This window comes from Sebastes fasciatus, chromosome 19 (genome assembly GCF_043250625.1).
Source record: "Sebastes fasciatus isolate fSebFas1 chromosome 19, fSebFas1.pri, whole genome shotgun sequence".
NCBI lineage: Eukaryota > Metazoa > Chordata > Actinopteri > Perciformes > Sebastidae > Sebastes > Sebastes fasciatus.
In genome coordinates, this window is record NC_133813.1 from 16,084,170 (window position 1) to 16,099,431 (window position 15,262).

At 38.9% G+C, this 15,262-nt stretch overlaps 1 protein-coding gene across 7 annotated transcripts in view; it reads right to left on the minus strand.

Annotated features, from left to right (window-relative positions):
• skor2 (SKI family transcriptional corepressor 2) overlaps positions 1-15,262 on the minus strand; it is a 121,800-nt gene that overhangs the window by 18,872 nt on the left and 87,666 nt on the right. The window lies entirely within an intron of this gene.

The window sequence follows — 15,262 nt, forward strand, 5'->3', positions numbered from 1 at the left end:
TTTAAATCCCCGTATTAATTCATATCTTTATAATATTTGAGTGTTCAGCATTTTTGTACAGATGCAAATAGAGGGGTCAAAGGTCAAGGGGAACCAGTCCTACAATAAATATACTGTATATCCATATAATACAGCAGGCTGTTCTCATACACCGTTCGTATAGCTAAAACCTACGAAAAGTAATACTCTGTCATTCGTATATATATCCCACAAAATCAATTTAGTAAGTATTCTGAAGTATAAACTTCCACTTCTGCAGTCATTTAACACGAACCACGATCTTTTCCTAAACCTAACCAAGTTGTTTCCTGTAAATACGGAAGATTATTTTGAAAAGACTGTGTGCATGTAATTATTAACACGTTTGTCACATATTGACATTCGTAGGAAAATGCACAACAAATTAGTACTTTTCGGAAAATATACAAACCGTTGTATGAGGATACGCTGCATACAGTTATAGGAAGTTATAGTGTGTATCATATAGTTAGCAAGTCTATTGTACTTTGTAGTGGTTTTGCTCCTTTAATATTCCCATAATACACAAGCAATATGATGTTTATGTCTATACAGTATTGTTTTAATATCCTTATAGTATCATTTCCCGTGATCACTTTGATTTTTCTTTTCTCTGTTCACCATGGTATTAACCGTGGCTTTATTCCACGAGTGAGTTTTGTACAGGACACCTGCTGTATACATTCAGAGCTTCTGGGGAGAGATGCAACTTTACTTACTGAACGATCCGCTTTCGTAATTAAAGGCTTGCTTGGCTTTTAATGACCCCTGAACACAAGCAAACTTGTGGAAGTTATTCTAAGTGGAATGAGTAATGAGACGTTAACGGTGAACACTGAGCTGAAGCCAATTAGCTCCGGTAGCAGACAGACTGCTGGGCGCTATGGCACGCTTTAAAGGCAAGGAGAGTGCCTGCAAGGTCAGAGGGGTCTGGGTACAGGGTGTGTGTTTGTGTGTGTGGGAGAGGAGCGCACACAGCATGTCTGAAGTTGTTTGGAATATGCAAACATTCAACATAATAAAGGCTTTTATTTTGTAGAAAGTAATATTATTTTCTCTGCGATCCTCATGAAACTCTTCCAAAACACATTTTTATAGCATGTCTTACAAAAGTGAGTATATAGGGAAGGTGGTGAAGCTTTATATCTACTAATTTGAGAGATGAACAACTTAACTACAAAATCATTACAGATACCAGCTTTGAAATTTGCTCGACACGGCGAACCAGTGAGTAATTAGTTGGCTTTGTTTCGTGGTCAAAGTTTCATTAGCATGTCTTCATAATGGACTTGAGTGCCAAGAGTGTTTTCTATGTTAAGTGCTTGTGGGAAAGCTCTGATTTCAATCCAAGCTGGGATATCTATTAAAAACCTTCAAAACGTTCACACTAGATCAACTGCTTTATGAGTGTATTTGTGACACAAAGTGTGGAAAAAGTTACTGTACCACTCACACATACAATACTGTTTCTTGCGTCAACCCCCGTACGCCTAATTACGCTTAACAGCACTATATACACCACTAAGCATACAACTTATTTTTTTTTTGGATCAGGTTTGGTAAAAAAAGGAAGGAAACAAGACAGAGATCACAGGCAAAGCGACACACACTGTATAAGACTATTATCTCTCGTCCAAGAGAATCATTCAGTTCTCCGCGGGGTGTCAAAGCGACACATCTCGGCGGGGAGAAGACTAACCGAGATGATCTCACAGTATCACGGCTTAATTTTCTTTACTGGGGAATATTCGGCGGTAATGTAACTTAAATAGGCCATTGTGGAGCAAACTGCATCATTTTATATGGGACATAAAATCATGGAAACTCACCAAAAAGGAAGATTGGCACTTAGGCCTGCACAATGCGTTAAAATGGATTCTGAATGAATTACCACAAATGTCGTCCCATAAGGCCTATGCTCAGTAGTTTCTCACTTTGTGTGTGTGTGCTCACACGTGTGAGAAAGCTTGTTTTTCCAACAAAAAACTTCAGTTCCTGGCTGTTATTAACCTCGTACACCTATGTGAAGAGTTTATAACTCCTAAATGATAGGAGCACAACAGAGAAGGCGTGATTAATGGCATGAAGGCGTCCTTTTCTTCGTGTTTATACATTTTACTGGAGCTCAAGTGCAGCGACTGACAGGTAAGGGTTGAGCGTGGTGCTCAAGGGCACATCAGCAGGACACGTTCTGGCTAATGCTGGGATTGAACTTGCAACCTGTTGGTTACAGGATGGCCTCAGTTTCAGAATACGACCAATGAGCAATATATGGCCGAAAAGTATGCAGACACCCCTGTTCACATACTTCTGGTCTGGCACAGTGGTGGAAGAAGTAGATCCTTTACTTTAGTAAAAGTACTAATACCACACTGTGAAAATACTCCACAACAAGTAAAAGCCCTGCATTCAAAACCTTACTATAAGTAAAAGTATGTAAGTGTTAGCAGCACATGTAAGTATGAAAAGTAAAAGTAGTCATTGTGCAGAAAAATGGTCCATGTCAGTGAAGTTTTTTGGATTAATATTACTGCTGCATTAATGTGTATGTTGCATTTTACGATTTGACTGCTGTTGTGCTAATTTACTGTTTACTGTAGTTTAGTCTATACAGCAAGGCATCATATTCTATAATATCATTATGTGTTTGTAGTGGAGTAGAAGTATAAAGTAGCATAAAATGGAAATACTTAAGTAAAGTACAAGTACCTGGAATTTTTAATTAAGTACAGTAGTTGAGTAAATGTACTTAGTTACATTCCACCACTGGACGGGCGTTGCTTTTCATTACGCACCATAGTTTCAATTAGCGGCGTTGTAATGTACCGGTAGTGACAATATCTGTGATATTTAAAAATGAAATATTGATATCATGTTAATAATACATAATATTGTGTAAATAATCCAGCGTATTTTAAATAATTTTATATATATACAGTTATGGTTACAGACTCTCTCTCCATCTTCGTACACCCATGAGTGTACTTAATTAAGTTAAAGGTGAATTTGACTGATAACATTAGTATTTTTTTTTTATTTTCCATAGATATAATGATAATATTGTTATCGTGAATTGTTTTCGCCATGATGATGGTGTAGTGAAAATATGAAATTGTGACAGCCCTAGTTTCAATTAAGGAACATCTTACTGCTACATCATCTAATGTTATTTTAGTACATGTCCAGCTTTGTGGCAGCAGAGCGGTTTTAACAAAGTACTGTTCCAACACGACAGTGCCCCTCTGCACAAAGCAAGATCCATAAATCAGAAGTTTTTCCGAGGTTGGTGTGGAATAATTTGACTGGTATGCGCAGAGCGATGACATATTGGTGTAATGTTCATGTGTCCACATACTTTTGGCCACATAGTTTATATGCACAACACTACACACATGATGCGTCTCGTCTTTCCCCTTTTCCACGTTTCTGATTTGTCTGTCCATCTACCCGAGTAAACAAGAGCTATGTTAATGTGAACGTTAAGGGCTCTATTAGTGCTGCAGACAGGAAGCGGAACAACCGGGGCTTTTTCTATCCCTCTATTATTAATGAGGACTGGAGGTTAATCTACCGCTTAATCACCAGGCAACGTAGAGAGTGATGCAGAGACACAAGGGTGGAGGCTGGAGGGGGGGGTGAATAAAAAAGGAGAGAGTTGATTTTCTACAGAAATCAAATGAGAGAGAGAAGAAGAGTAAGAGAGGCATCGACCTCATATCAATCAGCATGTGTTTGCCCACGAATATGGACGTGTAAAAACCTCTGTAATTGTCCCTGTGACGATTAGTTAAAACATGAGATCATCCCATTAGTGCACTGTTGTTGTCCCATCCTTTGCTTAAAGCCGCCCAGGTTCATACAGTAACTCTCATGTTAGAAACTGGAAACTCTTCCTCTCAAAATAATTTGTGCGTCTTTTTTTTCAGCTGTCTTGCTCAGAGAGAAAACTTCTTCACCTTACACAAACTCTACACATGTTTAAATCTGCTTCTGGTAATTCACCATGAATTTTCAATCCCATTATGTTGGTTGTTCTATCGTTGTTCCTTTATACATCGGTCATTCAGAATGGGATAGTTTCTTCTGTTTTGACATCACGGAGTGGAGAGAAATCTTTCCCAAAGGGAAGGGAAGAGGAAGATGTGTGAAGATTTAGAGAGGTTGTGACTGGACAATGTATCCTCATACAACAATTTCTATGATACTTTACGAAAAGTTATTCCTCATTTTTCATGCCTTTTCCTACTAATGTCAATGAGTCAATCTCTGCTCATTACATGCATGCAGTCTATAAAATTAACTTCCGTCTTCAGAGGAAACAACTTGTTTAGGTTTAGGCAAAAAAACTACTTAGTTAGGTTTAGGAAAAGATCGTGGTTTGGGTTAAAACAACTCCGGAAGTGGCGTAACTTAAGTACGGAAGTTACCTGACAAATAAATCAAAATTGACACATACACTCATTGGTGTTTTTTAACCCACCCATCCACTCGACCTCCTTCCTACGCGGTGTTTGTTGTTCTTTATGCTTCCACGTTCATGATTACATGGATTACATACAGATTGATTTTGTGGGATATATATATATATATATATATATATATATATATGAAGAACAGCCTGAACTGAAGGGTCTGTGCACACTGTTAGCCATCAAAGCCCAATCTTAGGTTCTGTTTTGGTTGCAAACAAACCATATTACCAGAGATTACAAGTAGTGAATTATGCTATCTACTGCCGTTAAGATTGTTAAGATTCATTTTAATGCAGTAGCTGAAAGACAGATGATTGGCAGTGTATGTGTCTGTCATATGTATTCTTGCATCATCATGTTTTTCACTATGTCAGGGAATACATGCTTGAGTCCCAGCATATGTGTGTGTGTGTGTGTGTGTGTGTGTACACACCTGGTGTTGGTGTCGTCACAGTGTCACATCAGCGTGGCCCCCCCCCCTGCACACCAGACACGCTTTAATTGTGTAATCCTGTGATCCGGCTTGTAATCCCTTCAAACATACAATAGTACAATATCAGAGATCTCTGCCAGATTATAGAGTTGATCTCTATTTATTGTTTATATGTTGTTCAAAAAAATAGACAAATTCAGTGTTCAACAACAGTTCACTGACACAACTTAACACCTAGTAGGATGCCGTGCAATGTATTACTACAGTATGTATTTAAAAAATTTGGTACATTTAGTTTGCTCAACTATTTTTGACAAATAATCATCAATGTTAACATGAAGGGAACATAAATATGCTTCTGTTTGGACAAAATAAATCAGAGTAATCTTTCCATTTCATTGTAAAACGAATTTAAAAATGAAATATGGAAAACAATTTGAAATCTGACACCAAACCTGAACAAGAGCAGTCTCCTAGGAAGAACCAGCTCACACGTTTCACTGGCAATTAATGTTCAAACACACAAAAAAAAAAAAAGGCAGCACTTTTATTTTTCAATTATTTGATTTTTAATTATTTGATATTTGTGTTAAATGCAGTTCTGCTCAAGGGCTCGCCATTATAGATAGAGGCTGGCTTTTAAAGAGGGGCCACCGGGCAAAATGGTAAACAACAGAATTAAATGGTAATAATTATTGTTCCAGAAAATAATTATTGTTCAGCTGCCTATCTGCGCTGGTTTTTAAATAACAACACATATTAGCCGTCTTTTTTTCTTGTGTGCGTGTGTGTGTGTGTGTGTGTGTGTGTGTGTGTGTGTGTGTGTGTGTGTGTGTGTGTGTGTGTGTGTGGGGGGGGATGACGTGGCTTAAAGTTGAATCACATATGCGAGACACAAACGGGCGCACACAGGAGGCAAACACAATGACACACATACGCTCATGCAGCTGGAGGTTAAAACACATCAGGTTTACAGAACATATACACATGTTATTTTATCAAATATGTCTTTTTTTATAACCAAATTAAACACTAAAACTCAGTAAATAAGTATTTTGATAACTTTCAGTTACTTGCTGATGAGTTTGCCATATTTATTTTTGTTCATATTGGAACAATTTATGGAAATATTTTAGAAAAATTCACACAAATAAAATGTCCTTTTACATAACTCTGTCTGCCATCATTTTTGTCTAGGCCAGTTTCATTAGTTTGTTTTTTTAAATGATTCTGCTGAACCATAAGTTATTTCAGTGACCATTGTGGGTTTTTCTTTCTTTAACGGAAGGGTACCAACAATTTTGCCTACGTCTGTATATGTAATGACTTTTCGCAAACAAAACACACTTTGTTTCTTTGACACAACAACTTTTGCTCATCAAAACAGGATCATACGCAGCACATGTGGCAGGATTTTTTACATCTGTATTGTTTTTGATGTGCTAATCCCCCCACATTAAAACTCAGTATCAAAACAGCTTTTATCATTATTATTGTTATTATTATTTTTCCGCCTGATCTCTCGCTGAATTACTGCTGATCCACTGACGCGTAAATACCCCTCTCTACAACACTATGTGAACTGAAGGATTAACAACAGGGCTGATAGAGACACATGCGTGATATGCGACACTGATCTGACGGCGCTAATGATGACAGAAATGTGAGTCTTTATATTGTTTTTGATGGGGATATCCAAATAAGCTTGAGTCACATGTGCAAATTTCATAAACACACGCACAACGCATGCTCCCTGACGTAAGTACATACACAAACACTGTGCCTTTTTAATACATACACAAAGATTAGACGCTACAAGATGTTTTTCATGTCTGTTTTTGGTGGATTAACATTTGCCATTACATTAATGTAATCTATTTTTCACGACCAAATGACAGATGTTATGAATAAAAGAGAGAATAATAATGTTTTTAATGCCAACATTTGGACACCCACTGAGGTTCTTTCACATACAGTACATTATCCTTATATAATTACATGACATAATTTAGAGTTTGATTACATTGTAGAGTGATAATCAGGGCAGTTAAATATCTTTATACGGTACTTTTAATCACAATTCACATTGGTGTTGAATCTTAATTTTGAGTTTGACTAATCAGTGCATCAGCCACATATAAATGACTTAACACAGTCGAAGGTCTTGCCAACTAGTTACTACATGGTTACCATTCTAAAATTGTGTACAAGTTGACACACACACAATCCCAACATACTGACACTCTGAGGCCTAATGTCAAGTCAGTTTATCTATTTAACAAACTTCAGCACAGACTGAAATATCTCAACCACCAACCAGGTATCACACCAAAGCGTTTAATACATCCGCCTGTCCACCAGAGGATAGCGTGTCAGTGTCATGTTTTGCCTCGTCGAAGGCGTGACTATTACACTTGTGTATGAAGCTGCAGCCACCAGCAGGTGGCAACAAAAAAACACTCACTTAGGTTTAGGCAACAAAACCACTTAATTAGGTTTAGGAAAAACATCATGGTTGGGCTTAAAATAAGTATGTAAACTAAGTAAAATATGTCTGGAAACAACGTATCATCAGTACGGAAAACACATCAAAAACGTCACTAAAAAACACGTCCCTAACGTAACTTACTAAACAAAACACTGATCTCGAACACCAGTCTTCTGGTTGAAAGTTCTGTGTTTGTTGGATCCATTGATAATCCTCTGACTTTTCCTCTGGCGCGACCAGCAAGCCAAAGTTTTCACTTTGTTACACACACAGTTAATGCAATAGCTTGACATCTTCTAGATAGATTGTCACAAAATTGGGCACAGACATTCATGGTTCCCTGGCAATGTATCCTCGGTAATCCCTTGGCTTTTCTTCAAGCGCAAACCGCAGCTCGGCACTTTTGGTTCAGAGCGAAATGTCTCAACAACTACTGGATGGAATTGCCATTTAATTTGGTACAGATAGGCCTACTGAAGGTAACCTGACCCGCCAGATGGTTTGTTAGACAAAACCATCTGAGAAGCTGGCATTGAAACCGTCTGGAAAAGGGCAGGCCCTTTGAAAAACACATACATGGCAGGTGATTGGATGAACCATCTGTCAATCAAACTCTTGCTGTGGTCAGTCAGGAGAAGAGCGAAAACATCTTTTCCATCTAGAAAAGCCTTCAGTGCCGTTCTTTGCTCTTCTTTCAATAAAGAAATATTCTCCAGTTCTGATATAACTGATGCTATTGCAGCATCTGCACTAACCTTGTGTCACATACACCCAAGCCTGTAGCTGCCGGTAGCTCCCCACAGGACACTGATTGGTCCGTGATCTGGCTTGCCAGACCCAAAGGCATTACTTGAAGCCTGACAAGATGGATTTATGTGCGATAATGTGATTCGGCATGATCTCGTGACTTCGCGAGAATCTAGCTGAAATGCAACGTAATTGGGTTCCCTAGAGACTTAATTCGAATGACTTTGGTGATCTCTTCACTTTGGATCTAGCACCATCATCTGATCAAAATTGTAATTTGTCCAATATTTTGGTATGACACCTGCTAAACGAATAACATTCCCACCAGCCTCAGTTGTACTTTGTGTAGCTAATGGGCTGAACTAAGATGGTGAACCTGATAAATATAATCTGCTAAACATGCAGCATGTTAGCATTGTCACTTTGAGCATGTTAACATTTAGCTCAAAAGTACAACTTGTCGCTGCTGGTTTTCTCTCGTCATGACATTTAACAAAAAAAAAGGAGGGACTGAAACAACATTCCTGAACGAAAGGTCGATCCCACCCTCTCTGAAATTGGCTGGGAAATGTTGACTCAGTTTTGAAGGTCGAAGTTCAGTCAGATTGAACTCTACATAGTGAATGAGGAGAGATCTATCTATCTCTAGAGATCTATCTCTTATCTTATCCTCCTCTTTTGAATTGAAAAATCATCAGACTTATCTGGAGATACCATGACAGCCCACGTTTCTAATATTCATTCCATTCACAGTACAGGATAATTTCCTCATAATCACACCTGAGTGGAATGTTACGAAGAACTGGATATTTTTGTCCAACGCACAACACCGAGAGAAAAACCCATGTCATGTTCATTTTAGTTCCAGTTGTCCCGAAATGGCCCTGCTGCCCTGCATTTCCCTCTAAAACATGGATTAAAAATCATAGCTGAGAGCATAAATATGTTTGTGTGTTTGGAGTGTGTATTTGGTTTTATCAAATCCCCACAGCATATTACACTTACAGGGGCTCTGTGCGCTAAGTAAGAACCACACAGTGTAAAATTGACAGATGGGGCTATTTGGGTTTCCTTAAGTGCTCAGGGACACTCAACACTTTGGGTGGGTCTCTTGTCATCAGTCGTGATTTACTTATTTTAAAAGAGAGTGTTATCAACTCCCCGCCCTCCCCTCCTTCTCCACCCTCACTCACCCTCTCCTCCTCTCTGTGATGAAATTAAGAGCAACATGTTGACTTCTAAATCTAAACATTAAAAACATATGCGGTCCATTAGCATAGTCCCCAGATGTTGCGGCGGTAATCCCAGGCCCTTCTGCCGTTCTGATTGGCCCAGAAGTTTAATCATGAGCGCGTTAATGCAGAACATTAGTAGCAATGAAAGTGCTCTGTGCGGGAACAGGAAGTGACACGCAAATACAGACATTTAAAAACAAGGAAAAAGTGAGCATGGCTAACATACCCCTGCTCACTGCTTGACCCCTGCTTAAGTAGGGCTAAGATTTTGCCCTTTTGGAACTAATGGAATTAGTCTATTGAGCACAATCTAGCTTGTTAGTAGCTCACCTTCCTCAAGTCTAGGGTGCCCAACTAGAAGGTACAACTAGACCACACTGACAACCATCATACCAAATTTGAAGTTCCTAAGTTAAACAGTTTCCGAGTTCTGCTCAGGAAATGAAATTGAAGTCGAAAAAAATCACAGTTTTTGGCCAAAATTTCGAACATTTTGGGCACCCTTGACTTGTAACCCCCAAAAGGCAAAACTAAACCACACTGTCAACCATCATACCAAATTTGAAGTTCCTAAGTTAAATATTTTCTGAGTTCTGCTCCGGAAACGAAATTGAAGTGGAAAGAAATCACAGTTTTTGTCCAAAAAATTCAGGCACCTGGACTTGTAACCCCCAAAAGGCACAACAAGACCACACCGTCAACCATCATACCAAATTTGAATTTCCTAAGTTGAATAGTTTGAGTTTTTACAACTTGCCCAAAACTTGAAATCAATTCCTGAAGACCCCTCTCTATTTTTCTCTCTTAGATGGCCAAGCCGACTTGTGTTGTTTCTGGTTCGCTACCTCTACTACTTCTATTCTGTTAACCGGTCGTTTACAGCCTCACGTAGCCTATAGGGCCAACTTCTGACCAAACGACACTGAAGCCAAGTTTATTCGCTCCAAACCAGTTGATGGAAATGCGCCTTTGTGACATTTCAAAAGTTCGCTTAAAATTCGCTTGACAATTGAATGGAAACACGGCTAGTGTCTGACCTCACTAATGCCCTTCAGGCTAAATGTGAGCAAATCCCAGCAGCCATTTTCCAAAATACGGCGGAAAGCCTGCCCAGAAGGTAGAGCTGGGCGATATGGAGAAAATCAAATATCGCAATATTTTTGACCAAATACCTCAATATTGATATTGGCATGATATTGTAGGGTTGTCCATTGGTGCTTTCACAAAATATTTACACAATGAGATTTTTGATGAATAATCATCAGTAATGTGGATATAATGACTAAGTGTAAAAGACAAATAATAGAACAGCTAGAACAGTCTGTCAAGTTCAGATATTTACATCACTTTGTTGTAATGTAAACTTTCAAACCGGGAAAAGACAACACTTATGCTATATCATGATATTGCGATATCTAAAATCAAAAACGATATGTAGTCTCATATCACAATATCGATATAATACCAATATATTGCCCAGCCCTTCCAGCAGGGAGGAGGCTGTTATAACACTTCTGGAATGAGATGTTCCAACAACTGCATATGGGTGTAATGGGTGTCACGATAGATGCTTGCTTGCTTGCACATACGTGCACAAACATGCCACACACTCAAACATGAGTACAGGAGAGAAATGCAAGGTCATGTGGTGCAAAAAAATCTTAAGGCGATTTAAAATGGTTATTTTTCAGACACAGTTTTAAGATGATCCTCTGAGTGTCTGATCTCTAAATGAACGCTAACGTTTAAATCCCTCTCGCTCGCTCTCTCCCTTTTCGCCTCACCCTCTCTGATCCCAACCTGCTGGTAAACCTCTGAGTTGTATTTGAAACCCAGAGGCCACAAACAAGATATTTAAGCGAAAGTAGATCTTTAAATGTGCTGCTGTCTGCTGACCATTTGGTTGATGTATGCCAGCAGATTTGAAGCTACGAAGGGAAGCAGCAAACAATTAAAGAGAATTGTAATATCCGTCGTCGTCGCCTCTTTCTTTAATGTTTACGTTCTTATGCAAGACAATTTTCCGTGTAAGCACTCCAGTACTTTAACAGCACGGTAGGTTGTTTCAGCAAATCTTTGTATTATTGGTGAAAGTGATTTCTACAGGAACCAAGAAGGCTGTAACCTTGCAGTTCTAAATATAAAAATGTAAAGTACAAGGATTATGCTTAGTTTCATCTTTGCATTTGAGCCACAGTGGAAGCATAATAGAACCTCTGAGTTGTATTTGAAACACGAAGGGCATACACTCAGTTTAAGAGCCTTTAAAAGGATGCTGATAGAGTCTCATTGTAGTGATGTTCTGAGCAAGGAAAAGATGTGCGCTGGTTAAGCAGAGAAGAGATCTATTAACAGCCTACAGAAAATAAAAAAATATCAAATGGAGACTCCATTGTGTACATTGTAAATAAAAGTAAAAGAAGTCATCCTATAACGAAACATAGTGGAATCAAATGTTTAGGTTTGCAGTCAGACTGCCAGCCTGTGAATCCTACAGTCCATTTCAGAGATTTGGGATTAGTTACATATGGCTGTCGTCTCTTAGGCTGATGCAGATCCCACTTTTATAAGCCTCTGAGATGTATTTGAAACATAGAGTTCATCCTCGGTCAAAGGCCACACATATTCTAGAAATGGCAGAGCTTTATTTGATATTTGTACATACCGTACATCATGCACAGTATACTGTATGAGTAGTGTGGAAATGTAGACTGACATGCAATATTTTTGCATCTTTTGAAATTTTCAATTCAATTTATTTTGATATAGCGTCAAATCATAACAGAAGTTATCTCGAGACGCTTTATATATTGAGCAGGTTTTAGACCGTACACCATAGATTCCATTCCATTCACATTAACTGATCTTGAATCCATTTAATGTGTTGTTCACTGCATGAATCAAAACCGTATTAATTAAATGACAAAGATTTAATTCCTGATTATTTCTCAGTTGATTAATATATCAACTTATACTCGTACTGAGCAAAGATGCCATGACCTTATCCAGTGATTACTTTTTTACGTTACCAGTGAAGTTTCTGTGTAATTCCAAAGTTGTCTCAGGGCGCTTTTACAAGCCATATTCCGTTTGGCTAGTCCAAATCAAAGTATAACTGATACTTTTGGTTTGTTTTGTACTTAATCTGGTTCTGTTTCCCAGTGCACAAATTAAAGCGGATCAAATATTAAAAAAAGTAGTAATGAAGTAGTGAATTTATCTCTTTTGTCTCGAGAGCTGCCTCTTCTATGCAGGGAATTTCAAACGTTTTTTTTTCACTTTGACTTGACACTGATCTACTGCGCGCACAAATCCAAACAAAAAGTTTATCTCGATTGACTTTATAAACGTCGCTATTTTTGTGTACTTTAATTTGCATTTAGCGTTTATCTGACCACCTCTCGTAAGCGGTCTCGGACCAGTTGTTTTGGTCCACACCAGAGTACGATTACTGCGTCCACAACTGCCCAAAACAAACTGCACCAGAGTTCGATTAAAACAGACTAAATGTTGTATGTTCTTAGCTGGCCTGCTAATGTTAGCCACAGATACGCCTATATTCAGGAGTCACCTCATTTTGTTTGGAATTGGAGGGTGCATGAACTAGCTGTGGTCAAGACTTCCAGCCAACCAACACATTCACACAGCCAGCAAACTCATGCACACATGTACTGTACAGATGGATGACATACTTTATGGTTATAAAACACATGGATGCTGACTTCATTTAACCTCACAGTCACATAAAGACAGCTTATACCTAAAGGTCATGTGTTATTCAAGTCTTTATTTGATGATGGATGAAAAATGTTGGAGTTCCGAGGTTTTCAACAAGAGGGAAGAGGTAGATTGCGTTTTACAGTAATACCGTTCATATAGGTCAAATAGGCATCGAGTCACTTAGCCGCTGTACTGGGTGATCTGTGAATGCTGCGTATTTACCACAGATATCAAATCTCTCTCTTTCTGTCCCTGTACATTAAGACTTTATGGTATTTACAGCAGCTTTAACATATAGCATGACAGCTGCATATTCATGTATAATAGGATCAGAGGTTTGGCCAGTGGCGGATTTCCATGCAAAGAGTTAAGGTTAAGTTTTCCATGACCTTCTGAGATGTAAATAATCTCAGCAAGAGATTTTCTGTTCTTGTAATCGCAGACAACTTATTTTGCACTTTTACATTAGAACAGTAGAAAGTCATGGGAATTATTGGCCCCTGATGTTTCCATTATGGTCTTATTGTTGTGTGACATAGGTTTTCAGGATTAGGATTAAAAACATATGCAGCTCATGTGCTGAAGTCTTATAACATATGCAGACTTCCACACATTGGCCCGGGACAAACCATGAATTATTTGTTCTTTCATACTATATTATTTAATTCAATGTAAATCTTAATGGTCAAAGTAGTATAACAGTTTAAAAGCTACAAACACGGGTTCACTGGATTTCTGTTTCAAAAAGTACAAAAATAAATGAATTGTTTTGTTCAAGGCTTTGGTTTTTGTACTTCAGCACCATGGACAGAGACAAAGTAAAGAGTATTGAGAGAAAGGTATTTGAGAGACAAAAAAACCCCACATAGGAATAACCTGAAAAAGTCCCAAAAAAGTCAGAACTGGTAAATCGAGAGCTTCACCATGACAGTGATCCACCTGTCAGTCTCATGCAAAATCTCACCCTCACTAGTGAACAAGACCCCAAGATACTTGAACTAATATAACTCGATCGAGTATCAATGGAGTACCAAGGCCTGACTCTGATTTAAAAAACTCTTCAGCCCTGAGCTGCCCAACCATCCCAGGACATATAGGAGGTTTCAGTCGTAGGGTTTCCCCCAGTGAATCTCTTAGTAAACGTGGTCAGCCATTAATGATAAAGTCCAGTCTAACTTCAACTCGACACAATCACCAACTGGTGAGCAACCAACAAATCAGTACCTGATTTTGACTGCTTGGATGGTTTGGCTCTAATTTCCCCAACTTGCAAAAATTCAGAAGGTGTGACTAGAGATTCTGTTCTTGGAGATAATAAACTGAATTGGTGACAAGGGGCAACCTTGCTATGACCACAACAAACTGGACTTATTGATAAGCTTTCACTGCCATTCGAGCTCTCAATCTAGCCTACTGCAGTAGGGCAGTCCCTACTCAGGAGTTTGGTTCCAGAGGCAGTACAGTGCATAAAGGTGAGCTCAACTATACCAAGCTAGAGCTGCTCCATCTCACCAGCTCTCTGCCAGGGAGGTGCCATTCTAAATGACAAAAAACTCCAAGGCCCCCTGCCACCCATTTGGCAATGTACCAGACTCCTACACTTAATATCGTAGGTGGTGGGCCCACAAAACATTCTAGTTTGGACGAGGTTTTTTTTCTGATGTCTATGCTCCATAAAGGTGAATCAATTAGACTGGCCACCTACATCAGACCCATTTGCCTTGGGAGACCCCAACAAGAGCTGTTGCCCCTGACAACGCAGTTTCCACGCCTCACCAGGGCACACAAACTCATCCACCACAATAGAGTACAGTAAAGAGTATTTCAGAAAAGTGCTTCAGACACCACTGGCCAGAGTGCTCTCAACCCTAAATAATACTAGTGTATCAGCTCGCAGGTTGAGGCTACATTTACTGAATTTTAGTGTTTGGTACTAATGAAGAAGAATAAAGCGTGAGGGGGGTATAAGATAGGATAAGAAGCAGAAGAATGGATTATAAAACTTTTAATGGCCATGCAACATAGGGAGTTAATACAGACTCTCACCATGGGATGTAATGTCATTATAAAATACAACTAGTTATGTCACAGACGGGGAGGGGTTGGAAGCGGTGGCAGAAAGAGGTCCGTGACCCAGTTTGGATCTCGT